This window comes from Musca autumnalis, unplaced genomic scaffold (assembly GCF_047663935.1).
Source record: "Musca autumnalis isolate F117 unplaced genomic scaffold, ASM4766393v1 scaffold_2, whole genome shotgun sequence".
NCBI classification, from domain to species: Eukaryota; Metazoa; Arthropoda; class Insecta; order Diptera; family Muscidae; genus Musca; species Musca autumnalis.
Genome location: NW_027411755.1, coordinates 9,783,972 through 9,811,643, shown reverse-complemented (window position 1 = coordinate 9,811,643; position 27,672 = coordinate 9,783,972). Strand labels below are relative to the sequence as shown.

At 33.7% G+C, this 27,672-nt stretch overlaps 1 protein-coding gene across 22 annotated transcripts in view; it reads left to right on the top strand.

The window, feature by feature from the left end:
- Window positions 1–1,549: 1,549 nt before the first annotated feature.
- The window catches only part of Dyrk2 (Dual-specificity tyrosine phosphorylation-regulated kinase 2), a 234,205-nt gene continuing 208,082 nt past the window's right edge, over window positions 1,550–27,672 (top strand). For 2 of the 22 annotated variants that reach the window (XM_073966912.1, XM_073966902.1), the window contains exons 1-2: window positions 1,737–2,143; window positions 5,305–5,481. The gene's annotated coding sequence lies outside the window, so the exon portion shown is untranslated. Of the gene's footprint in view, window positions 2,338–4,191; window positions 4,231–4,700; window positions 5,482–27,672 lie in introns of all 22 variants that reach the window. The other 20 variants (XM_073966910.1, XM_073966899.1, XM_073966900.1 and 17 more) reach the window with 16 other exon arrangements.

Genomic DNA, 27,672 nt, shown 5'->3' with positions numbered 1-27,672 from the left:
AAGGTAATGCGCTGAAAAAAACTCACGCAAAAATGATTTTAAAATTTAACGATTTTAAAATATAAATTTATTTATTTATAACTGTTAGCAGATATATAATTGAAAGTAAACTTTAGAGCCACATGAGATAAACGAACTGACATAACATTTGTTTCTCACTAATTTTCTTTAATTCTGAGAATAATAAAAATGTAAACGATTTTTGTCTCAAAGACATACTTAAAAAAATCAGAATTTTTCAAAATGGTTTGTGCATGACCTTTTTAATATTTGAATGGAATAGAAGTTATTTAAGTGATTAAAAGGCAAAAGTTCATTCATCCGTGTACAGGAAATCATTTTTAAGAAAAAATGTCGAAAAGTCATAACCCTAATGAACATTGTACACTAGATTTGGGACATTATATCGATTTAATTAAGCCACCCACAAGAGGGTTTCTAGGGTTATTAAAACGTTTCCGGTTATTTATAAGACGGATCAATTGTTGAAGGTTTTCAATTGTACAAGTCTCTACTAATTAGTCATTCAACTTTATCAGATTCAATGTGTCGTTCAACTTTATCAGATTCCTGGAATGATTTAAAATCATCTACAAGGGCTACATGATCATGAATTCGAATTTTATAAACAAAAGTGTGTAAATTCAAATTCAAAATTTTATCACGTTCTAGAGATATTGAATTTTTATTCTTTCTAATTTGAAATTCCTCGTAATATCCCCCATTAGGTGAAGACGCCACTGATTAGTTTGTGCATTCTGTAAATATTCCAGTTTGATAATGTGGCTGCTGTTAAATACACGTTTTTTGGTTTGTTTTTCTTATTAAACGCTCTCGTAATTATTGTTTTACCACACGTAAAGAGAGAACCCCCATATTTGTATGCATTGGAGCTCTTCTGAAATATACACCAGACCATGGAGAAGAGGAAGAAAAAATAAACATAAACAAATACCCCAAACAAAGCAGCATTAAACAACTCCCCAAGACCCCAAGAAGCATTTGAGTTCTCCAGCAGAAGAAACTCCCCACTGTTGGGGTGTGGGGAAATGTGATTTGTTTTTTGTTTACAATTGAGAGGCCCCAGAAAAAAAAACAATACAATACAACAAAAACAAAACAAACAATAACAAAACCCATAACAGGAGCCAACACACCACGGACAGCATGCAATGTGCGTGAGAAACCTAAACAGAGACACCAAGTGGCCAAATGGGTGAGATGTGAGAGAGAGCTCCACAACCTACATTAAATTACCCATTGTGTGGGGTGTTTTGTTATGGAGCTCCTCCATTGCACTGTTACTCACTAAGTGTGTATGTGAGAGAATGCTAGCCAGAGTGTCGTTGAACGTTATTGATTTCCTCTGTTAAGTTAGGGGGAGCAGCAATGTTAATGCGCTTCTCTGCCACTGTTATTTCATACGCTCTGCTGTCTGTAACCAAAAACAACCCATATCATAGATGGGCAAAATGTCTCTTAAATAGAATTTAAGGGAAAATTAGAACGGGGTTTTTGTTAAAATTTGTTTGCTTTTTTAATATTTTTTAAACACAGACGGTATCTTAACAAGTCCAAAAAACTGTTATATTAAAAAAAATGTGCAAAATTACCCGTAAATATTTATTTATGTTGTAACAACGAAAAAGAGAAACAAAACATAGCAACGCTGGCGTGCAAGAAAGCCCATCTATGACCCATATCGACTGGTGCTGTGGTTGCTGTGAATTTCTTGTATTCAGTTCCGGATATTAAACGCGACTGTGCGGTTCTTTTCGCTGAACTAACGCGGAGGAAATATTTTTTCCAATTATTGTTTTTCTTTGTATCAAACAACAAAAAAAGAGTTGAGTTTTTTGTGTTGAAAAAGAAAAAAGAAGTTGTAGAAAAAAATAACAAAAAAAAAAATCTAAAGCGACCCCCACAATCAATAAATAAGAAATCAAGAAAAATAAAAAGCGGTTAACAATTTTTGTGTCCAAATAAAATCAATTTGGAGTTGAACCAAAAATTTTTCAACAGAAAAAGATTTTAAATTTTGCCACAAATTAAAATAGCCAATTTCTAAAAATTTTTATAAGAAGTGTTTAGAAATTATTTTGCAAGAAGGAAACGCAATAAGAAGTGAAGAAATAAATCAATTGTGAGAATTGTTTAACTTTTAAAGAAAAAATTGAAATAAAATATTTTTCTTGTGTAAGGAAAAAAGTGTCTCGAAATTAGAAATTTTCGTGTTTGGAAAAATCAAAACCTTTGAACCTATTCTACTACTCTGAGCCAACAATTATACATCCAATAAAACAACCAATACACTCTCATTGTCTATACACCTTCAAGGTATACACACACAACAAATACAGTGACAAGAACAGGAGATTTGATGAGATACTACCCAGCAAGCATTTTCTATCGCCCATTACCCGAAGTAGTCACTCCCGGGCGATAGAAACACACATCCGCGATATCGCATTCTTATTGATGTAGGCACACCGTACGGGAAGAAATGAACCACGCATTCGTTTCCTCATAAAAATATCGCCATCGTGACTCTCGACTCTGGACTAAAGCGATACTTTCAAAGGCAACGCATGAGACACATTTATGAGGAAACGAATGCGTTGTTCATTTCTTCCCGTACGGTGTGCCTACATCAATAAGAATGCGATATCGCGGATGTGTGTTTCTATCGCCCGGGAGTGACTGCTTCGGGTAATGGGCGATAGAAAATGCTTGTTGGATATAGTACCTTTAGGCGACAAATAAGTACATTGTTTGAAAGATATTGCATATTTTACCATAAAATAGTGGCAATGACCAATAAATAAATAAATAAATAAATAAATAAATAAATAAATAAATAAATAAATAAATAAATAAATAAATAAATAAATAAATAAATAAATAAATAAATAAATAAATAAATAAATAAATAAATAAATAAATAAATAAATAAATAAATAAATAAATAAATAAATAAATAAATAAATAAATAAATAAATAAATAAATAAATAAATAAATAAATAAATAAATAAATAAATAAATAAATAAATAAATAAATAAATAAATAAATAAATAAATAAATAAATAAATAAATAAATAAATAAATAAATAAATAAATAAATAAATAAATAAATAAATAAATAAATAAATAAATAAATAAATAAATAAATAAATAAATAAATAAATAAATAAATAAATAAATAAATAAATAAATAAATAAATAAATAAATAAATAAATAAATAAATAAATAAATAAATAAATAAATAAATAAATAAATAAATAAATAAATAAATAAATAAATAAATAAATAAATAAATAAATAAATAAATAAATAAATAAATAAATAAATAAATAAATAAATAAATAAATAAATAAATAAATAAATAAATAAATAAATAAATAAATAAATAAATAAATAAATAAATAAATAAATAAATAAATAAATAAATAAATAAATAAATAAATAAATAAATAAATAAATAAATAAATAAATAAATAAATAAATAAATAAATAAATAAATAAATAAATAAATAAATAAATAAATAAATAAATAAATAAATAAATAAATAAATAAATAAATAAATAAATAAATAAATAAATAAATAAATAAATAAATAAATAAATAAATAAATAAATAAATAAATAAATAAATAAATAAATAAATAAATAAATAAATAAATAAATAAATAAATAAATAAATAAATAAATAAATAAATAAATAAATAAATAAATAAATAAATAAATAAATAAATAAATAAATAAACAAATAAATAAATAAATAAATAAATAAATAAATAAATAAACAAATAAATAAACAAATAAATAAATAAATAAATAAATAAATAAATAAATAAATAAATAAATAAATAAATAAATAAATAAATAAATAAATAAATAAATAAATAAATAAATAAATAAATAAATAAACAAACAAATAAATAAATAAATAAATAAATAAATAAATAAATAAATAAATAAATAAATAAATAAATAAATAAATAAATAAATAAATAAATAAATAAATAAATAAATAAATAAATAAATAAATAAATAAATAAACAAATAAATAAATAAATAAATAAAACAAAAATTAAAATCGAAAATGTGTACGTTTTAAAAGTCAAATTATATTAACATTATTTCTGCAAACTTATTTGTTTTAATTTTCTTTGTCGAATGAGTGTAAAGTATAGTACACATTGGCAAGCAAAACTGACAGTCATCGAGGTATATTTCTTGATTATCAAAGCCTAACTGAAAATTTTCTTTTGTAATCTCTAAATGATGCCGTATATATTGTTTTTAAAACGTTTTTAGCTAAATAAAAGATTTTATTTGCCGGAAAATTGTCCTAAAAGTACTGTTAATAAGTACTGTTGGCACTTTTGATTTTTTGGAATTTTTTCGATTTTTTGTTTTTTTTCTAATATTCAAATTCACTTTATGATAAAGAAAATGAAATTTATTTTTTCTTATCTAAATATTTCTCACATTATACACAATACATATTATTATTTTTTCTGCTTTTTATCATTCACAATTATTTAGTCACTGCACTTTTTTACATTTCAATTTATAAATGTTTAAATATTAAATTATTAATTTAATTTTTTCAATTTCACTTTTCCACGAACCTTTCGAACTTACAACTGATTGATATTTTTCTTATTGTTGATATTTGCAAATACTTGGAGTAGCTGTAAAACTCTCACCTTATCTCTCTCACGAGAAGAAATAGTAAAACAATGTAAATTGTTTGTGTAAACAATCAAATACAGAATTTTCATCTTCTTCTGCGACACTAGGTAGTTCTTGCAGATCGATCTAATTTGAACAGTAATACATTTGTTATTGTAAAATGATAAAGTATCGCTCTTTTATAGAAAAGAAGTGCAGAAAGCGATTACTTTTGGTAGAGGAAGTGAGTAACTCACTTCCAAATGCTAGCTGGGTACTTCCTCCACAGACTCCAAAATTTTATGTACAGAATAGAGTCTGTATCCACAAAGAGCAACAACAACAGCAATAATAACAAAATCCCCCCAACAACAACAGCAACAAAAAATAACTACCAGACAAAATAGTTAAATCATCTGTGTGTTTGTTTGGTTTTTTGCGAGAGTTTATGACCCAAGTGCTATAAAGGAGTTTTTGTATTAAGAGAAGAGAACAACAACAAATAACAGCATCAATTTTATTTTTGTTGTTGTTGGTTATACTATATAGTAGAAAGAAAAGAAACTCACCAAACAGCATCCTTTTTATGTGTAAAGTTGTTGTTATTGTTTTGGCCATTTGTAGCTGCTACTCCAAGAAAACAAAACCTGAAATTTGAAAGAAGAAAAAAACACACAAAAACTGGTTCAGTATTGGAAAACTTGAAAATTGAAACGAAATAGATTTGGATTTTAAGCCAGCCAGCTGTTAAAAGGAGAAAAAATAAGAAGGAAAATTTTATTACATTTTCAATAGAAAATGGTAAGTTTTTCAAGAGTGTCATTTTTGAAGTTTGAAATGTCTCTGTTTTAATAGGCGGTAAAGAAAGTTTAGGTTGCCGAAAAGTGGCATGTTTTGTGATTTTGAGTATTGATTTTTTTGTCATTGCTTAAAATATTTTGCTTTAATCTGAACTAAATCAACTGAATATTTTCAAAAAAAAACCATTTTAATATTAAAACCCACTGCTTAAGATTAAGTGAATTAATTATTTTGTATTGTTTTTTAACAAATTTCCAAATACTACGTCAAATCGAAACTAAAAATTCACTTAATTTCGATAATGAGCTCTAATGATATTCTTAGGTGCACAAACCAATCTTCAGGCAAAAAAAAAAAATAATAATAATTTTACCTAGACTAACGAAGAAATATAGGGTCGGACTTTTATGAGGGGCCCAATTATCAATTGTCAGTAAAATGTGTTGCATGTTGATTTCAATGAAACAATATAATCAATGTTTGTCTGAATCTGAACCTTGAGTTAGGTAAGAAACTAAAAACTAGCAGCATTCTAATTCAAGAACTGTGGATATAATAGCCCAGCAAAATGTTCGATGTCCAGAAACGAATGCAAGCGATTTTGTATAATTAAATTCTATTTACGTAAATGTCACATTATTTTTCAATAGCATGGCATACATTTTCATTAATTCTTTCGAATAGGGTTAATTTTAACATATTCCAAAAAACTTTCGATAGCACCACTTCAAACCATTTCCATTTCGTTTTTGTTGGATTTGATCTTATGCTACCGAATCACTTCCATTTCGTTTTGTTGGGTTTAAACTTCTGCTTTTCTTCGAAAAATCCCTGCTTATGAACCTCTTCAAGTCCTCTAAATTTTCTTTAAAAAATACGCGATTATTGCCCTCTTCGTGCGGAGTTGTTTTTTTCAGGTTTTTTTCTCCCATTGGACGTCTACCCAGGTGGTGAATAGGGTACCGCAAAAACAAACTATGCAGGGCGAACAAAAAAAAAGTGAAATGGCAGCGTCTGTCCCCATATTGGGCGATTGCAAACAGCGTCTGTACTCTAATCATTTTAGTTGTAATTCGAGAATTACATTTGTAATTCGTAACATTTTATTTGTAATTCGAGAATTCCAGTTGTTATTCGAAATATTTCCATTGTAATTCATAACATTTTATTTGTAATTCGAGAATCCCATTTGTAATTCGAATTATTCCATTTGAAATTCGAATTATTCCATTCGTAATTCGAATTATTCCATTTGAAATTCAATTTTTTCTATTTGTAATTCGAATTATTCTATTTGTAAATCGTATTATTTTAATTATAATTCGAATTACAAATAAAACAATTCGAATTACAAATAAAATAATTCGAATTACTAATAGAAAAAATTGAATTTCAAATGGAATAATTCGAATTACGAATGGAATAATTCGAATTTCAAATGGAATAATACAAATTACAAATGGAATTCTCGAATTACAAATAAAATGTTATGAATTACAAATATAATAATCGAACTACAAATGAAATGTTACGTATTACAACTGGAATGTTTCGACTTACCGGATACCGGATAAGCAAATTCAGAAGAAGCTTATGGACCTCTTCAAGTCCTCTAAATTTTCTTTGAAAAATCCACTCTTATGGACCTCTTCAAGTCCTCTAAATTTTCCTTGAAAAATCCACTCGCATAGACCTCTTCAAGTCCTCTTAATTTTCTTTGAAAAATTCACGCTTATGGACCTCTTAATTTTCTTTGAAAAATCCACGCTTATGGACATCTTCAAGTCCTCTAAGTTTTCTTTGAAAAATCCACGCTTACGGGCCTCTGCAAGTCCTCTAAATTTTCTTTAAAAAACTCACGTTTATGGACCTCTTCAAGTCCTCTAAATTTTCTTTGAAAAATCTACGCTTATGGACCTCCTCAAGTCCTCTAAATTTTCTTTGAACAGTTCACGCTTATGGACCTCCTCAAGTCCTCTAAATTTTCTTTGAGAAATCCACGCTTACGGGCCTCTGCAAGTCCTCTAAATTTTCTTTGAAAAATCTACGCCTATTGGCATCTGCAAAGCCCTCTAAATATTCTTTGGAAAATCCACGCTTATGGACCTCTGCAAGTCCTCTAAATTTTTGCGTCGTTGGATACAAAAGTTAACTTTTCGATATTTCCAATTTCTTTGAAAAACCTACCTCTTCAAGTCCTCTACATTTTCTTTGAAAAATCCACGCTTATGGACCTCTTCAATTTCTCTAAATTTTCTTTGAAAAATCCCCGCTTATTGACATCTCCAAGTCCTCTCAATTTTCTTTGAAAAATCTACGCTTGTTGACCTCTGCAAGTCCTCTAAATTTTTGCCTCGTTGGATACAAAAGTTAACTTTTCGATATTTCCAATTTCTTTGAAAAAACCACGCTTATGAACCTCTTCAATTCCTCTAAATTTTCTTTGAAAAATCCACGCTTATGGACCTCTTTAAGTCCTTTAACTTTTCTTTGAAAAATCAACGCTTATGGGCCTCTTTAAGTCCTTTAACTTTTCTTTGAAAAATCCACGCTTATGGACCTCTTCAAGTCCTCTAAATTTTCTTTGAAAAATCCACGCTTATGGACCTCTTCAAGTCCTCTAATTTTTGCGTCGTTGGATACAAAAGTCACCTTTTCGATATTTCCAATTTCATTGAAAAATCTACAAGTCCTCTAAATTTTCTTTAAAAAATCTACGGTTATGGACCTTTTCAAGTCCCCTAAATTTTCTTTGCAAAATCCACGCTCATGGGCCTCTGCAAGTCCTCTAAATTGTCTTTGAAAAATCCATGCTTATGGACCTCTGTAAGTTCTCTAAATTTTCTTTGAAAAACCCACGCTTATGAACCTCTGCAAGTCCTCTAAATTTTCTTTGAAAAATCTACGCTTATGGACCTCTGCAAGTCCTCTAAATTTTTGCGTCGTTGGATACAAAAGTCAACTTTTCGATATTTCCAATTTCATTGAAAAATCTACGCTTATGGACCTCTGCAAGTCCTCTAAATTTTCTTTGAAAAATCTACGGTTATGGACCTCTGCAAGTCGTCTAAATTTTTGCGTCGTTGGATACAAAAGTCAACTTTTCGATATTTCCAATTTCATTGAAAAATCTACGCTTATGGACCTCTGCAAGTCCTCTAAATTTTCTTTGAAAAATCTACGGTTATGGACCTCTGCAAGTCGTCTAAATTTTTGCGTCGTTGGATACAAAAGTCAACTTTTCGATATTTCCAATTTCATTGAAAAATCTAAACTTATGGACCTCTGCAAATCGTCTAACATTTTCTTTGATAAATTTACGCTTATGGACCTCTGTAAGTCCTCTAAATTTTCTTTGAAAAATCCACGCTTATGAACCTCTGCAAGTCCTCTAAATTTTCTTTGAAAAATCTACGCTTATGGACCTCTGCAAGTCCTCTAAATTTTTGCGTCGTTGGATACAAAAGTCAACTTTTCGATATTTCCAATTTCATTGAAAAATCTACGCTTATGGACCTCTGCAAGTCCTCTAAATTTTCTTTGAAAAATCTACGGTTATGGACCTCTGCAAGTCGTCTAAATTTTTGCGTCGTTGGATACAAAAGTCAACTTTTCGATATTTCCAATTTCATTGAAAAATCTAAACTTATGGACCTCTGCAAATCGTCTAAAATTTTCTTTGATAAATTTACGCTTATGGACCTCTGTAAGTCCTCTAAATTTTCTTTGAAAAATCCACGCTTATGAACCTCTGCAAGTCCTCTAAATTTTCTTTGAAAAATCTACGCTTATGGACCTCTGCAAGTCCTCTACATTTTTGCGTCGTTGGATGCAAAATTCAAATTTCCAATATTTCCAATTTCTTTTAAAAATCCACGCTTATGATCCCTTCAAGACCTCTAAATTTTCTTTGAAAAATCTACGCATGGACCTCTGCAAGTAGTCTAAAATTTTCTTTGAAAAATCCACGCCTATGGACCTCTGCAAGTCGTCTAAAATTTTCTTTAAAAAATCTAAGATTATGGACCTCTGCAAGTCCTCTAAATTTTCTTTGAAAAATCCACGCTTATGGACCTCTGCAAGTCCTCTAAATTTTTGCGTCGTTGGATACAAGTCATCTTTTCAATATTTCCAATTACTTTGAAAAATCCACGCTTATGGACCTCTGCAAGTCCTCTAAATTTTAACGTCGTTGGATACAAAAGTCAACTTTTCGATATTTGCTTGTTTTACCTCAAACTGAGAAGTAAAATTTTCAATCTTTTGATTTTTACCTGAAACTAAAAATTAGAATTTCTAATTTATTGTTTCAATACCATCTGTCTTTAGACTACGGCTAAAATGTGGACGAAATTCGTTTTAGACAATTCGGAGTAGATTTAGCAATGTTCGTCCGTCTGTCTGTCTGGGTGGATGGAGGGCACGAAAACTCTCGAACGGATAGGCCGATTTGGTCCGCACTTTGACCTTCGTAATATGTTGTCCAAACTTAGTTTAAGTTCGAAGATGGGGTCATATCGGTCCACCTCCCCCGGTCAGGTACCTCCCCCACAAAAGTTCGAAAATGTTCGGAAAATTTGTGCATACGATAACTCCTTAAGAAAGTAAACTTTGCACATCGTGAAATTTCTATAAGGCTTAGATGATGAGATTCAGAAAAGTTCAGTTTAGAACCTGCTCTCGAATCGCTTTGAATTTTGTTGTAACAACTTGCATATCCTGCGCCCCATACAACGGTACAAGTTTAATCAGGGACAAGTCCATACTTCCTGAAAAAATAGCCTTGTAGTTGTTGGAAATCAAGATAACTCTCGAACGGATCTGTGGATTCGGTCCAAAATGCATTCATAATATTTTGTTCAAACTTAGTTTAAGTTCGAAGATAAATCATATCGGTCCACTGTTTCAGGTACTTTCCCCACAAAAATTCAAAAATGTTCCGAAAAATTAAATGAAGCAACTCGCATTCGCCGGCTCAATTAAGACGGTAAAAAGCTTTTTCAGGGACAACTCCATATTTCATGAGAAAACAGCTCGAAAGGTGTAAAAAACCCCATATTGCACCATATGTAGTGGCTGGAGACCACGATAACTCTCGAACTGATCAACCTATTTTGGTCCAAAATTTGACCTTCTTCATATTTTGTCCAGATCATAGATAGGCATTACCGGTCCAAAACTTCAGGAACTTCCTCCCAATATTTAAAAAATGTCACTAGATGGAAGCCATGTGGCTGTAATGCAATGGTAGGCAATGGGGCTACCATTTGTTATTGTGTGTGTAAAAATTTCACACACACAATTCAACTAATAGAAAAAACATGGCACTTACACAATGATACCCCGTAAAGTATGCAATAGAAAAATAGGTTGCCTACCATTGCTGTAATGAGAACTTTGCACCAAAATCAATGAAAGGACATCTCAAATGAGTTCATTGCCATTTCAACTTTTTTCAATATAACTTATTAAAGAATTGGAATTACTTTGTCTAACACTGGAGGCAACTGAACCTCCAACACATTCAATTGCAAGTTCATTGACTTAACAAAGCCTACCTAAAATTCTTTTCAAATGAAAATTTGTTTACGATCTATTTATGTTTATTTTTGCTCATTATATCAAATTACCAGACGACTTGTGGCTAATTTTTGCTATCCTTTCTTTGTGACAACAAACAAAAAGTCAACGTAACTTTATCTTCGGCAACTGTATTAATTTATACAAAAATATAACATTGATTAATTTATACAGTTAGTATTTTATTCTGCATTTTCATTCATTAAACATTTTTGTCAATAATAAACGATGAGTGGTTACTTCTATTTTTTTTGTTTTTGCAAACAATAAACAAATGACAATCCCCATTGCTGATATCTCGATAGATCGATTGGGTTATCAACCTTGATTGTTTGTGGTAATTCACCTCTTTTTTCAACGAGTGTTGTGATAAATTTGATTCATAAAAAGGGATAGAAAGTGTAGTGGGAATTTAAAAAAAAAATGATAAAGTGGAAAACTTTATTTAATGGCCAATTGTGAGAATATCCAGCAAAAATCCTAATTATAAACCTCCTTTCCCACCCATTATTTTAACAAGGGCATGTCGCGCGATATATCTGGTTATTTTGTAACCACTGAAATAGGTAAAAGGTAACCACTGAAATAAGTAGATACTGAGTAGATTCTGACTACTTATTTCAGTGGTTACAAAATAACCAGATATATCGCGCGACATGCCCTTGTTAAAATAATGGGTGGGAAAGGAGGTTTATAATTAGGATTTTTGCTGGGTATATACGAAGCCCAATGAGATGTATTAAAGGTGAAAAAAATTAAATGTTTATTTTTATTAATTTTCTTGTTGATTATATAAAGCTTATTATATGGAACATTTTATGAGGAACAAGTAACTAATATTTTCCTATTATATTATCTATTAAATTTTATATTTTCTATAAATTCCCTTAAACAAATCCTCATAACCTACAAACTTTCACAATTTTTACCATTAAACCAATGACATCCTTCTCCCAATCATCTTCCTTGATTGTTATAATTTTTTTTCTCATAAATTATTTATACCTTTAATTTTGGCTTAGGTCATTCTTTTCTTTGTATGGCTTCCACCTTTTGTTGATTCCCCTAAGGACTTTTTTCATTTCGTTTTCCGGGAATAGTTAGGTTTATTAATGCTCCTCAAACACTACTTCAGATTATGCTTGATGTTTTTTTTTGTGATTTTCTTTTATTCTCCTCTTTTCTTTAGCAACCTACAGCATTTCCTTGAAGTAGTTTTATGGCGCAATTTTATTTTTTGCTGGATTTCATATTTGGCTGCCACAATCAAGAAATTAAGTTTTTGCGCCTCCACAATCGCACAACTATGCGTCGCTGCTTATCTCAGTACACTTTAGTGTAGTGAAAGAAGCCCTTAGGAGGAATCTCTAGAAGTGCGTTTCATTTTCCTTGTTTACTTGCTTTTTTGGCTTGTTCAAGAGGATTTTGTTTGTTATTAGCTTAGCTATTGTTTGAGAACATACTTTAGGATGATTTCAATTATTTCCTTTCGAATATAATGTCAAGAGGGGGAATCGGCAATAGGTGAGGGTAAATAATAGTTATAACTCAGGTGTGTGAATAAGGGAATTCATATCGAAAATCAGATGGGAAGAATAAACACAAGTTTACAATCCTTATGAGGAAGAGCCTAACATAAAACCTTAAAATCGTAAAATTTAATTCAGTTTTGAAATATAAACTCCACAAATTCCTGAAAAATACAATTATTTAATTTTATAACACCAAATTTTATACATCCAACTTTCATTATTTCAATTAGTTAAATTTAGAGTATGATTTTCCCTCTAAGCTATGCTTTCAAAGTTGATGGATAGATGATTAATCACTTTCAACACCACTTTTCTCAAAAAGGTAACTACAACAAAGTGCAAAACTGAAAACACTTATGGTTTCATATTTTATTAGCACAGATTTCAAACACTATTCAAACCCCCTTGGCCATTGTTTTCAACATTTTGTTTTGGGTGTGAAGTTAAAGGTTAAAAAGCTAACATTTTGCAATGACAGTGGGTTGTGATTTCAGTTTCAATTTCAAAGTGGGCTTCTAATGTTGTTGTTGGTGATTAATTCACAGCACTTAAGATATCTAAGACGAGAAGCAATGCTGAAGTGTTTCAAAATACCCAGCTTTCTTTAAACATTATCATAATACATACGAAGAAAGTGCAAAATAAATAAACAAAAATAACATATGAGGGTGTATTAAATAGATATTTTGCTATATAAACAATAATTAAATTTCCTCACAAGTGAGCTTAAGAAAGAGATCAAAAGAAAACTATCCACAATAGAAAGATACTTGAGAAGTTGGAATTTTTTTAAGATTTATTTTGTTTGAATATTTGACCTGTAATAGCTGTTTGAAGGTCATCACTTTCCCTTAGCTAGTTGTGGTTACTATTTCTCTTAAGCAGAAATTAATTTTTAAGTCCCACTCTTTATTTCTTGTGGCTGGTCCTATGAAAAATCATTTGTAGTCGATCATAAAAACCAAATTTTCCGTTTTCTAGATAAACAAAAGTCCGGCTGGGATTTAAACCCGCGTCCTTGAAAGCATATGCAAAAAAATGTTGTCACGGCGTGTTAGCGTTCAAAGCCAAACTCATAACTTCAAAGGCAGCGCAAAAAAGCGTTTGTCATGAAGAAATACAATACAGCGGTCAAATATCCGTGAATGTATAAAAACACATTGCATTTGAAAAACCAAAAGTCCTAGGACAGAGAAGCCATCCCACAGTCGATACGTCTGAAGAGCTGCTCAACTAACAGCGAAACCAGGTCACGTAATTTGGTGACTGTGTGGGTTCGAGTCCTTGGCTTAACTCTAAGCTCCAAACGAGAAAATTAATAAAAAATCATTAAAAATGGGCGAAGATCAAACAGGCAAAATTACAAAAAAAGTCGCTTCTTTTATTTATTTTTATGGGTTTTTTGGCCAGATTTTCTTAATGAATAAAACTAATGTCAATTCATTGTTTTTCCAAACGTTTTGTAAGTTTATTTCCAACTTTTTCAGGGGATTTTGTTAGCACTTTTCTGTTGAGACAAATTAACATTTTTATATATACATTTTCATGTGTACATTTGATTGTATTTGTTTACTTACAATTAGTGAATGTTCCTTTAATTCATATTTTCGATTTCCATATTTTTCCACACATATAATTGAATAATCGATTAATCGAAAGTCGACTTACATGTCCCCACTACAAAGCTGTAAGCACAAATTTTAAAAATAAGGCATTACTTTAAATTTTATTTCCCTTTATCGTTGTTAGGTTAAAATGTCCGACTTTAGATGTTGCAATAATAAATGTAGATAATTTTATTATTAATCCGAAATCATGTGGAATCAAGTACAGAAATATTGAATTATAAGGTTAATTTGCTCCTCCATTAAAAGCTAGTAATTCAAAAAGTTTCCTCAGGTTAAGAAAGAACTGGTTCAATTGAACGATTCACTGAGAAGAGCTAGTGAACTAGGCCAAATCGACATCATATGTTCATTAAAAGAGCTAATGAAGAGCATAGTACACCCCAACCAACAAAACTGAGAGTCATCGAGGTCTATATCGTTAATTTCAAAGTCTAGCTAAATAATTACTTTCCAAATCACTAAATTATACTTTACATATTGTATTCAACATTCTTAACAAAACAAAAGTTATTATATGTCAGAAAAAGAAGGTCATTCCGTAGTTTAAAAAAGAACTGGTTCAATTGAAAGATTCACTGAGAAGAGCGGCTAAAGTAGGCCATTCAAAGTCGATTTCTTAAGTTCAGCAAATGAACTAGTTCGGTAGCGGAAACTTGTCAATTCTCAATGTTACAGTAACTATGTAGTTTCACTTTAGATCCCTCACAGTGCAATCAAATGTAATCTTTAATATGAGAATGTTGATACTCCCTTGAGAGTTAATATTCGCAGTATTAAAAATATTTCAAGGTGTTTCCCTTCGCATTACTTAGCGGTCAATTTTGTACTAGTACGGCTTAGTACTAGTGCTGGGTCTAATTAAATTGCCACCATTGGAATTTTCATTACTAACTGGTATTTTCTGAATCCCTTTCTCAGAGAGAGAATCAATACTCCCTCTAACTGTAACGCACAAGAGAGAAAAATTGCCCCAAAGTGGAAGCAATGTGAAAGATCTCAGAGAGAAATTGTCAGATGGGCGACAAAAAATCTTCAGACTTTATGCAGACATGTCGGATATCCGATCTTCGCTTTTTGTGGTTGGTAGGACGAAAATCTGATGTTTTCATCGATTTAAATATTGAATATTGTCTGAACTCTGAGCGAAAATTTTCATAGCATTAGAAAAACGAAACAATTGCCTCAATGAGAGAAACCCGTATCCTACGTATTATAAACAAGTAAGAAAAGCGTCAAGTTCGGTCGGGCCGAACTTTTTATACCCTCCACCACAAATTTCAGCCATTTCGGTGGATTAATGTGGCCAGAACCTTCAAAATACCGAAATTCGGAAGGTACCGTTATATGGGGGCAATATGATGGCGTGGACCTATACCTAAAAGTTTCTGGGGGAAAGTTGTATGCCCCCAACGAAGACTAAATACCAAATTTCAGCCATCTCGGTGTGATAATGAGGCCAAAACCTTCAAAATACCGAAAATCGGGAGATATCGTCCTATGGGGGCTATATCTCTGGAAACACAAAATACAAAGTTACAACCGATTCTTTGGTCAAATGGGTCTAATACATTCAAAATATATTAAAATGACGCGTACTTTATAAGGGGTCTTATGTGGGGACTATACCAAAAAGTGGACCTATATAACCCAACTTTTGGTAGGAATGTTTTCTGACCTCTGAAGATACAAAATACCAAATTACAACCAATTCTGTGGTCAAATGGGTCTAATACATTCAAAATATATTAAAATGACGCGTACTTTATATGGGGCCTTATATGGGGGCTATACCAAAACGTGGACCTATATAACCCAACTTTAGTAGGAATATTTTTTGGCCTCTGGAGACACAAAGTACCAAATTACAACCAATTCGGTGGTAAAATGGGCCAAATATCTTAAAAATTCCTTAAAACGACGACGCGTCATTTTGTATGGGGGCTATACGAAAGCGTGGACCTACATAGCCCGCTTTCAATACCAAAAGTCCTACGTAAATATAACATATTTTCCCAAAATTTCATCAACCTACGTCAATCCGTTCGGACGCTAGAGTGATTTCCACAGACGGACAGACGGACAGACAGACAGACGGACAGACGGACGGACATGTCTATATCGATGTAAAATTGCACGCTGATCAAGAATATATATACTTTGTGGGGTCTACAATGATTATTTCGAGTAGTTACAAACGTAGTGACAAACTTAATATACCCCCATCCTATGGTGGAGGGTATAAAAATCTGAGGCTTGAGTATTCTATCCTTGGTTTGCTGGGAGTTAGGTTTTTAGAATGGTGATAGTTTTACTGTCAACATTGCTTACGTTGCCTCTAAATAACATATTCTTTATGAAAGACCCAATTTTATAGAGAAACAAAACCACTTTTAAGTGGCCAAGAATTTAGAAAAATCTCCTAAGACAATAACGAAATTTGTCAGACTTTCTTCATACTTTCTGCTTAGACTTTGAGCTGATGTGTCCGATATGCCATCTTTAGGTTTTTTTTGGCCAGTTGTAGACCCTATTTATCCTTTTCCGAATAAGTGCATTGGTCCAATAATTGGACAAATATTTCATTTTGGAACCAAAGTCATATTGGTTATATTGGGGATAGGTAAGTCGACTTTCGATTAATCGACGTTTTGCGTCTATAAGTCGAAGTCGAATTTTGATTGGAGGAAAAATCGCACTATCGATTAGCTTGTCCATAGACTTTGCCGGTTTTACAGTTTTCTGACGGCTACAAAATCATGTGCGCAAAGGTGCAAAAGGAAATCGAAAAACAAAAGTCGAGTTTAAGAAACATGAAATAGTAACGAGACCGTATTTTCGAATTTTTTGTTTTAGACAAAGTCAAAAAGTCGAAAAATCGATTATTGCTCTTCATTACCTATCCCTAAGTCATATAATGTTGTTCATGTGGGCTTTGATCGAAATATCGTCCGAAAATCTGATGTTTTCACCGACATACATATTGAATATTGTCTTAACGAAATAAATGGTTAATTGAAATCAGAACAAGAGAAAATAATACAAATTTTTTTCAGAAGAGTCGGATGTGCTATCCTCGGCTTATTAGTTGGTAGATATGCTAGTTGAATGGATATTATGGCTTCTACATACTCTAAAGAAAAGGGTTATTGCGGATTGCAATGTACGTGGATTAATTGATTGAGTGCTAACCTTCTATAAAGCAAGAAGAAAGGTTGCTTCTTTACACACTTTGTTAACGAAAGGGTGATTCAATAGACACTTTCTAAAATAAAGGGTGATTCAATAGACAATTTCTAAAAGAAAGAGTTCTTCTATAGTCAAATTCTAAACGAAGTGGTGCTTCTATAGACAAATTCTGAACGAAGTGGTGCTTCTATAAACAATTTCTGAAAGGGTGCTTCTACAGACAATGTCAGAAAGAAAGTGTGTCTCTACAGACAATTTCGGAAAGAAAGGGTGCTTCTACAGACAATTTCTAAAAGAAAGGGTGATTCTATATACCCTTTCAAGATGGAAATGTGCTTCTATAGACCCTTTATAGAAGAAAGGGTGTTTCTAAGGACGATTTCTGAAAGAAAACCAGTAAGGAAAGGATCAAAGTCGGGCGGGGCCGACTATATGATACCCTACACCACTGTGAATATGTAAAATATAAATCGGAGCTATATCCAGTTCTAAACCGATTTTGATATAATTTGACACATTTATTTCCAGACCGAATTCAGTCACACATTCCAAATATCATTGAAATCCGACTTATATAGCGTGTTTGGAGGAGCAAATACGCGAAATCGGCCGAAAATATATATGGGTGCTATATCCAAATCTGAACCGATTTCGATATAATTTGGCACATTTATTTCTAGACTGAATTCAGTCACACATTCCAAATTTCATCGAAATCGGAAATATATAGCGTGTTTGGTACAGAAAATACGTGAAATCGGCCGAAAATATATATGGCAGCTATATCCAAATCTGAACCGATTTCTATATAATTTGGCACACTTATTTTTATACCAAATTCAGTCAAACATTCCAAATTTCATTAAAATCGGACGTATATAGCGTGATTGGTACATCGCATACGTGAAATCGGGCGAACATATATATGGGTGCTATATCCAAATCTGAACCGATTTCGATATAATTTGGCACATTTATTTCTAGACTGAATTCAGTCACACATTCCAAATTTCATCGAAATCGGAAATATATAGCGTGTTTGGTACAGAAAATACGTGAAATCGGCCGAAAATATATATGGGAGCTATATCCAAATCTGAACCGATTTCTATATAATTTGGCACACTTATTTCTATACCAAATTCAGTCACACATTCCAAATTGTATCGAAATCGGACATATATAGCGTGTGTGTTACAGAAAATACGTGAAATCGGCCGAAAATATATATGGGGGCTATACCAAAACTTGGACCGATATAGCCCATCTTCGAACTTGATCTTCCGACGGCTAAAAAAATGGTATTCCCCAATTTTCAGCGAAATCGGTCAACAAATGCGACCTGTACGTTGCGAACGGACGGACGGACGGACGGACGGACGGACATGCATAAATCGACTCAGAAAGTGATTCTATGTATATCCCTAGAAGGAACTATGGGTCTATCTCGCTTCCTTTTGTATGTTACATACAAATGCACTAACACATAATACCCCTTACCACATAGTGGTGTAGGGTATAAAAAGGTGCTTCTGTAGACTGTTTCTGAAAAAAGGGTGCTTATATAGACCGTTTCTGGTATATAGGTGGCTTTTATAGACCCTTTCTGAAATAAAGCATGCTTTTATAGAGCGTTTCTGAAAAAAGGGGTTCTTCTATAGACCATTTGTGGAGTATACGGTGCTTCTACAGCCCCTTTCTGAAAGGTGGGTTGCTTCTAAAGACCCTTTCTAAAAGATAGGGTGCTTCTATATATACACCCTTCCTGAAAGATAGGGTGCTTCTATAGACCCTTTCTGAAAGATAGGGTGCTTCTATAGACCCTTTCTGAAAGATAGGGTGCTTCTGTAGACCCTTCCTGCAAAATAGGGTGCTCTCTATAGACCCTTCCTGAAAGATAGGGTGCTTCTATAGACCCTTCCTGAAAGATAGGGTGCTTCTATATACCTTTCCTGAAAGATAGGGTGCTTCTATAGACCCTTCCTGAAAGATAGGGTGCTTCTATAGACCCTTCCTGAAAGATAGGGTGCTTCTATAGACCCTTCCTGAAAGAAAGGATCCTTCTTTAGACCTTTCTGAACGAAAGGGTGCTTCTATAAACCCTTAATGAAAGACAGGGCGCTCCTACATACGCTTTCTGGAAGATGGGTGCTTCTATAGACTCTTTCTAAATGATAGAGTGCTTACGGGTAGTCTTTTGGGTTTTTTTGTAGACTGAACACTTTGTAAAGTTGGAGACATAAGCGATACTACAGAAAACAAGTAAAAAAATGTCCGTCGGCTTTGCCGACAGATATATACCCCCAGCCAATGTGAAGCGAAACGTTCAACGAAGACCCAATGTTGGACCAAATCGGTTGAACAGTGCGAGAGTTATCGTACTCTCACATTACGTGACATAAGGGGTTTTTTACACCTTTCGGGCTGTTTTCCCAAGAAATATGGACTTGCCCCTGAAAAAACGTTTACCGTCGTAATGGAGGTAGCGAATGCAAATCGCTTCAACAAAAATCAAAGTGATTCGAGAGCAGGTGTTAAAGTGAACTTATCCGAAATTTTGTGTATGAGGTACCAGAAGGAGTATACAAATATAGTCCATATTCGAACTTGATCTATATCTGGTGGATATTTTAGGATGTGCAAAGTATAGATTACATCGGTCACTCCCTTCAGGAGCTATCGTGCGCAAAATTTTCCCGACCATTTTTGAAGTTTTGTGGGGGAGGAACCTGAAGAAATGGACCGATTAACCCATCTTCGAATTTAAACTATGTTTTGATAAAATATTACGAAGGACAAATTTTGGACCGAATCGACAGAATCGTTCGAGAGTTATCTTGCGCTCCAGCCACTCTACAAGGTGTCATAGGGGCTTTTTTCACCTTTCCGGCCATTTGCTCAGGAAGTATGGACTTGCCCCTGATGAAACTTGTACCGCCGTATGGGTGGAAGTGAACACAAGTTGTTGCAACAAAAATTGAAGCAATTCGAGAGCAGGTCCTAAACTGAACTTATCCGAAATTTTGTGTGGTAGGTACCCGAAGGAGTTGGCCGATTGAGTCCATATTGGAACCTCATCTAAGTCTGGTAGAAATTTCACGATGTGAAAAGTATGGACCAAACCGTTTACTGTCTTCAAGAGTTATCATGCCCACAAATGTTCCGAACATTTTGGAACTTTTGTGGGGGAGGTACCGGAAGGAGTGGACCGATATAGCTCATCTTCGAACTTAAACTATGTTTGGACAAAATATCACGAAAACCAAAATTTGAACCGAATCCGTTCGAGGGTTATCGTGCGCACCAGCCAGCCAGACAGACAAACGGACGGACGGACATGGCTAAATCAACTCCAAATTGTCTGAAACACATTTCGTCCAAACATACTTGGGGTCTAAAACCATTATTTCGATGAGGCACATTTTGCCCGTATGAAAGAGTATATACCCTTTCTAGCCTAAAGGCTGAGGGTATAATTAATCTAATATTCTCGAATACTTTGTAAGCATCCCTATGTACTACAACTCCAAGTTCATATTAAGACAAAACAGTGTCTCTCATTGTTTATTTTGTTAGATGTAAATCTGAAATATTTGTTGCTGTTGTTGTTTTGGCTGATTGTTTTAATGCAATTCATGGTTGAATTAATTTTTATGAAAACTTTAAGATTTGGTTGTTGCTGTTATTTATTTGTTTGTTTTCGATACGTAATTCGTTCCCCCTTCGTGTCACAATGTCATTGCTGTGCGGCACAGAGGCCGCCTCCCTTTTGGGAGCTCGAATGTAATAAAAATCCCATACTTGACTCTGTTTTTAAGAAAATTTACTTGAAAAGTTTGAAGCTGCCTCAGCAGCTATTGTTGTGTTAAATACTTGAAGGTTACTGTTGGCTGGTGCTGATGCCTGCTGCTGCCGCTGTTGGCTGGATTGCTGTAATTGAATGTTTAGCTTATAACCGAAATAATGGAATTGTTTAATGATAATTGTTAATGATGTTGTTGTTGCTACTTTGGGATTTGTTGCTTGTTTTCGTTTTTGGTGTTATGGAACATTAAGCAAATGCACGAATCTAATAAACAAGACTTTCAATTTTCAAATGACAATCTTAACTATTTGATGAAATGTCATTTTGTGTTTGGTTGACAATAACAATAATTAAAATACAATTGGGGGTTGCGAATTGTGTGGTTTGTGGGGGGACCCAATCATGTGAAACCAATTAAATCCGGAGACAAATGATATTTTAGTTGAGTGAAATATGGTTTTAATAAACTAATTTGGGAGGGAGTTGACAACTTAATTCAATGTTTCTGAACTGAGGGAGTATCAATATCTACTAAATTTCAATTTGAAAGTTATGTTTGGCACTAGTCATATTTGATTTTTCAATCATGAGCGAATCTTGGTGTCCGTCTATTATGCCCACCTTTATAATTATTTTGTTTTTTGTTCTAATCATTTGTGAAGGTCTCCTTGTCTTCTCCTCATTACCACTGTCTTGCCTTATCGTAACTAATTTAAAGTGAATGACTTAACATTAGTTGTTAAGAGACCAAATTTCACCTTTAATCAAAGAAATATCTTATCTGGGCCAAGATATCTGAAATTCAAGCGAATGAAGAAGTCTTTGCGTCACTGTTTCAAAAGAAAATGTTTTCTTCGTTTTTTTTTTACTTTGAACACACAATTTTTTCGCATTTATCAAATTCCAAATGGCCTAATACGATAAAGAATTTACAACAACAGCAACAGTAAATAATAAAAACCGCAAACAGTCAATTCACCTGCTACGACGTCACATCATTTCATTAACCCCACTCTTCCTTCTCGTTCACCCGCTCATCTTGCAAGTTCAATTAATGTGTTAAATATTAATGACGCCACGGTAAGCGGGTTTTATAAGTCGTGCGTTCATCGTTCGTATGTTGTCATGTTAGTAGCTTGGCGTTTTTATTGTGACAAATCTTTACTTCCATGGAAGTAGAAGATGATTCGCCCCGCTGCTAATCAATGCGAAAGTTGTTTGATTTTGTTGTTTTTAATAACAAAAATTTCATTTGCGGATTCCCCAAAGATTATGACGTTTAGGCAACGGATATGACTTGGAGGCTGTTTGTCGATGCTCTTTGAAAATGATAACAAAAGATTGTTTTAATTAACGACATTTTTTCGTTGCTGTTGTTATCTCCAACAACAAATGTGTTAATTAACACAAAGTTTAGATGCAAATTAGTTAGCATGAAATGAGGTGCTTGCTGGCTCGCAGAGGGTGACAAATATATAATTTGATGGAAAACAGACCATTTTACGCGGAAGGTTAAATTTAATAAAGACAAATATTGTTGTTGTATTGTCAATGAGGGAAAAAGATAACTTAATTAGATTTCTGCATTAAGAGAAATTTTGGGAAACCAAGAAAAATATTTTCTTATTTGGAAAATTAGAATTAAAGTTTGTTATGCCCTACTACACCACTATAGAAGACTTCTAAAAATGCTGTTTCTACAGAAGATCTCCAGATGCCCTTTTGTACAAAATACCTATAAGGGGGTTTCTTTCTATAGAAGACCTTAAAAGGTCTACTTTTAACAGAAGTCCTCTAATAGCTCTCCTTTCTACAGAAGACCTGTAAAAGGTACGCTTTCTACAGAAGATTTAGGAAAACCTTTATACGGTCTTTTTTATAGAATATAGAAAAGCTCTTAAAGGCAGCAACCGATCTGCTCCATACTTTACACATCGTGAAATTTCTACCAGCTATATATGAGGTTCCAATATGGACTCAATCGGTCCACTCCTTCAGGTACCTCCCACACAAAATTTCGGAAAACTTCAGTTTAGGACCTGCTCGTGAATCGCTCTGATTTGCACCTGTGACAACTTGTATTCGCTACCCGCATCACGACGGTACATGTTTTTTCAGGGACAAGCCCATAATTCCAGAGAATATGGGCCGAAATCTGTAAAACCCGCTAAGGAACCATATGCAGTGGATGCAGCGCACTATAACTCTCAATCGAATAAACCAATTCGATACAACATTTTTCAGTCGTAATATTTTGTGCAGACTTAAATGGGCCATACCGGTCCACTCCTTTGGGCACCTCGCCCCCCCAACAGTTCAAAATTTTCGCTACAGTGGTGTGCACGGTAACTCTCGAAGGCACTCCTTTGGGTACCTCTCCCCCACAACAGTTCAAAATTTTCGTAAAAGTGGTGTGCCCGGAAACTCTCATAGGCAGTAACCGATTTGGTCCATTCTTTGGACACCGTCATATTTCTATGATACATAGATCAGGTTGTAATATAGACTATATATGTCAACTCGTTCGGGTACCTCCCACACACAATTTCGGAAAAGTGCAGTTTAGGACCTCCTCTCAGATCGTACTGATATTTCTTCAAATAGGTTGCACTCAAGGTCCCGATTACGATGGTACAAGTGGCAAGTCGACACTTCTAGAGAAAATGGCCCGAAAACTGTAAAAAACCCCCCGCAAGTGTAGTGACTGGTCCAAACATTAGATCTCGAAATATTGTGTCCAAACTTAGTTTATGTGCGTCCTATCGGTCCATTGCTTGGGGTACCACCCACACAAATGTTCAACACTTTTGTTTAAGGATCTGTTCGAGGATCCTTTGGAAATTTTTACCGAAGGTACTCCTAGAGTCCCTGTTTACAGCGATAATATGTTTTTCGTGTGTCTAAAATATATGGTGACCAACTGAAATAACTGGTGGGCGCGATATTTATAGAGAGGAATAACTCCCAAAATAAGTCCCACTTCCAAAATGGACTCTGTCGGTCCATTTTTTTTAGGTATCTCCACGCAAAATTTTGAACTTTAATCCAATTATATATTTTGTCGGCAGGCTCATATGCCCAAAATTCTGAAGGCCTGAACCTAAACCGACAAAATTCAGGTGGAATTTCAGTCCTTTCGGAGGGATATTGAGGCCACAACCTTCAAAATACCGAAAATAGGGAGGTACCGTTTTATGGGGTGCTATATGAAGACGTGGACCTATACCGAGAAATTTCAGGTGTAAAGTTTTATACCCCCAAGGAAGTCTTAGTACCAAATTTCAGCCATTTCGGAGGGATATTGAGGCCACAACCTTCAAAATACCGAAAATAGGGAGATACCGTTCTATGGGGGCTATATGAACCCGTGGACCTATACTAACAAATTTCAGGTGGAAAGGTTTATACTCCCAACGAAGACTATATGCCAAATTTCAGTAATTTCGGTGGGATATTGAGGCCACAACCTTTAAAATACCAGAAATCCGGAGGTACCGTTCTGTGGGGGCTATATAAAAACGTGAACTTATACCGAGAAATTTCAGGTGGAAAGTTTTATATCCCAACAAAGACTAAATACCAAATTTCAGACATTTCGGTTGGATATTGAGGCCACAAGCTTCAAAATGCCAAAAATCGGGAGGTAACGTTATATGGAGGCTATATAAAGACGTGGACCTATACCGAGAAATTTCAGGTGGAAAGTTTTATACCCCCAAGGAAGACTTAATACCATATTTCAGCCATTTCGAAGGGATATTGAGGCTACAACTTTCAAAATACCGAAAATCGGAAGGTACCGTTCTATGGGGGCTATATGAAGACGTGGACCTATTCTGACAAATTTCAGGTGGAAAGGTTTATACTCCAACGAAGACTTAATACCAAATTTCAGCCATTTCGGAGGGATATTGAGGCCACATCCTTCAAAATACCAGAAATCCGGAGGTACCGTTCTATGGGGGCTATATGAAGACGTTTAACTATACCGACAAATTTCAGGTGGAAAGGTTTATACTCCCTACGAAGACTTAATACAAAATTTCAGCCATTTCAGTGTGATGTTGAGGCCACAACCTTCAAAATACCGAAAATAGGGAGGTACCCTTCAATGGGGGCTATATGAAGACGTGGACCTATACCGAGAAATTTCAGGTTTAAAGTTTTATACCCCAAAAAAGATTTAATACCAAATTTCAGCCATTTCGGAGAGATATTGAGGCAACAGCCTTCAAAATACCGAAAATCGGGAGATACCGTTCTATGGGGTCTATATGAAAACGTGGACCTATACCGGGAAATTTCAGGTGGAATGTTTTATACCCCAAACGAAGACTAAATGCCAAATTTTAGTCATTTCGGTGGGATATTGAGGCCACAGCCTTCAAAATAACGGAAATCAGGAGGTACCGTTCTATGGGGGCTATATGAAGACGTGGACCTATAGTGACAAATTTCAGATGGAAAGTTTTATACCACCAACGAAGACTATGTGCCAAATTTCAGTCATTTCGGTGGAACATTTAGACGACAAATCCTTGTATATATTTCATTTTATGCAAATATGTCAAAATATGCACAATATGCAAATTCGTTTTATTTTGTGATAAAACGAGTTTCTGTCTAATCAGATTTTTTCTACCACCATCCTAACCATATATGCATTTGCATAGGTATCCGCTGTCTAATCATCTCCTTATTTTTCAGTTAGTTGTGGAAGATTCGACAGCGTTTTATATATAATTGTTCCACAACATCCCATAGGGACAAGGGAGACTTCTCTCATATCAATGAGTGCACCCCGATTCATATTAGCTCAATGATATGGGACCTACAGTTTATCGCCGAGTCCGAACGGCGTGTCTAAGACACCACTTTTGTAGAGAAGTTTTACATGGCTGAAATACTCAGGAAATGTCGCCAACATTACTGAGGGGTATTTTGCCACCGTTGAAAAGTGATTTGATGCTGCCTGGCCGGGGAATCGAACCCACGACCTTATGTGTGCAAGGCGGGTGTGCATACCATTGCACCACGGTGGCACAGCGTTTTACTTCGCTTTAGTTTTTATGGCATAGAGACCATGTTCTCTAACTGTTGTAAGCTTTGTAGTATCCATATCCCGTTGTTGTTATTGGATTCTGAGTCTGAATCACCTTATACATACATACATACATAAATGAGACTTATAAGATGTCCGTCCATATTGCAATTTTATAATTTCTTACACATTTCCATGAAATTTTGGAGCGTTGGAGTCTTCTTTCCCTACAAGTCCTTAAAAGGGGCTTCTATCTTCTTTAATGTTCCAAAACCTCTAATCTTATTCAAAAAGAATTGGAAAGTGGGACAATTTACATTTATTAGTCATTCTAATAGCACATTCGAATACATGCAACTGATGCTAGCCCTGGGAACCTGATCCAGAACCTGTTATTAAAATTTCGCTTTGACCCATTTTCAAATCTATTCTTTGGTTTAATTAAATACATCTTTAAAAAAACCAAACAACATAAAAAAGTGAAATTCTTCAATTTTAATTGTTGTTTTCAGTTTCAATAACAACCTTCAATTTTTTATAAGAAAAAAAAACACAACAACAAAATAATACTTCCAAAAAAATAATGAAAAACAAAAAAAGTCAACTTCTTTTGTGACCAATTTCGTTTTCTAAGTGGGTGGTACGACACACAACAACTCTCTGTGAAAGATACAGACAGATATGTACAAAGATACATGGGTTGGTTGGTTGCTGGCAGACAAGACATGAACATGATATTTGAAATGCTGTAATTATCTCAAAACATTAAACCATGGCAACCAACCCCCACAATACGAGCACTACCAAATTATATCTAAGGCATGTGAATAAGTAGAGTTTCTTATTTTTTTTCGTGTTTTGGCCAAGAAATATTTTGTTGAACTCAAGCTTAAAGATAAGGCCACGGTTGGCGGGTTGGCTGACTGTTTTTGGCTTCTTAAGAAATCTGGGGAATTGATAAAAGAGTGAAGGTTAAAGCCATCGAGAGCCTGAGTGTGTGGATGGATGGATGGGGTGGGTGGTGTTATGATGCATTGACGTGGGTGCTGCCTCTTTTAGCATTGCACAACAATTTACCACTAATAATGGCCAGCTTAATAAGCACGTGTTCTTAACTACACTTAGCAAAAATATGATGAGTTCTGGCTAGCCAAAAATACAACGACACATGGGTGAGGGTGGTGTCTTTGTTATATTTTGTTTTCAATTTAAATGTGTTTTTGCAAAATGTCAAAATCCATACAAGTGCTGCTGCTGTCACCATTGATGGACGTCATAGCCATAAGCAACGCATTTGTTTTGTTGCCTTTTGGTTCTGTTTCAAGTTCACACAATAATTAAAAATATATTCCAAGAAAAACCAAAACTATTTTGTTTGTTCGCCAAGAGATTAGCAACAACACAAGCAACTACAACGTT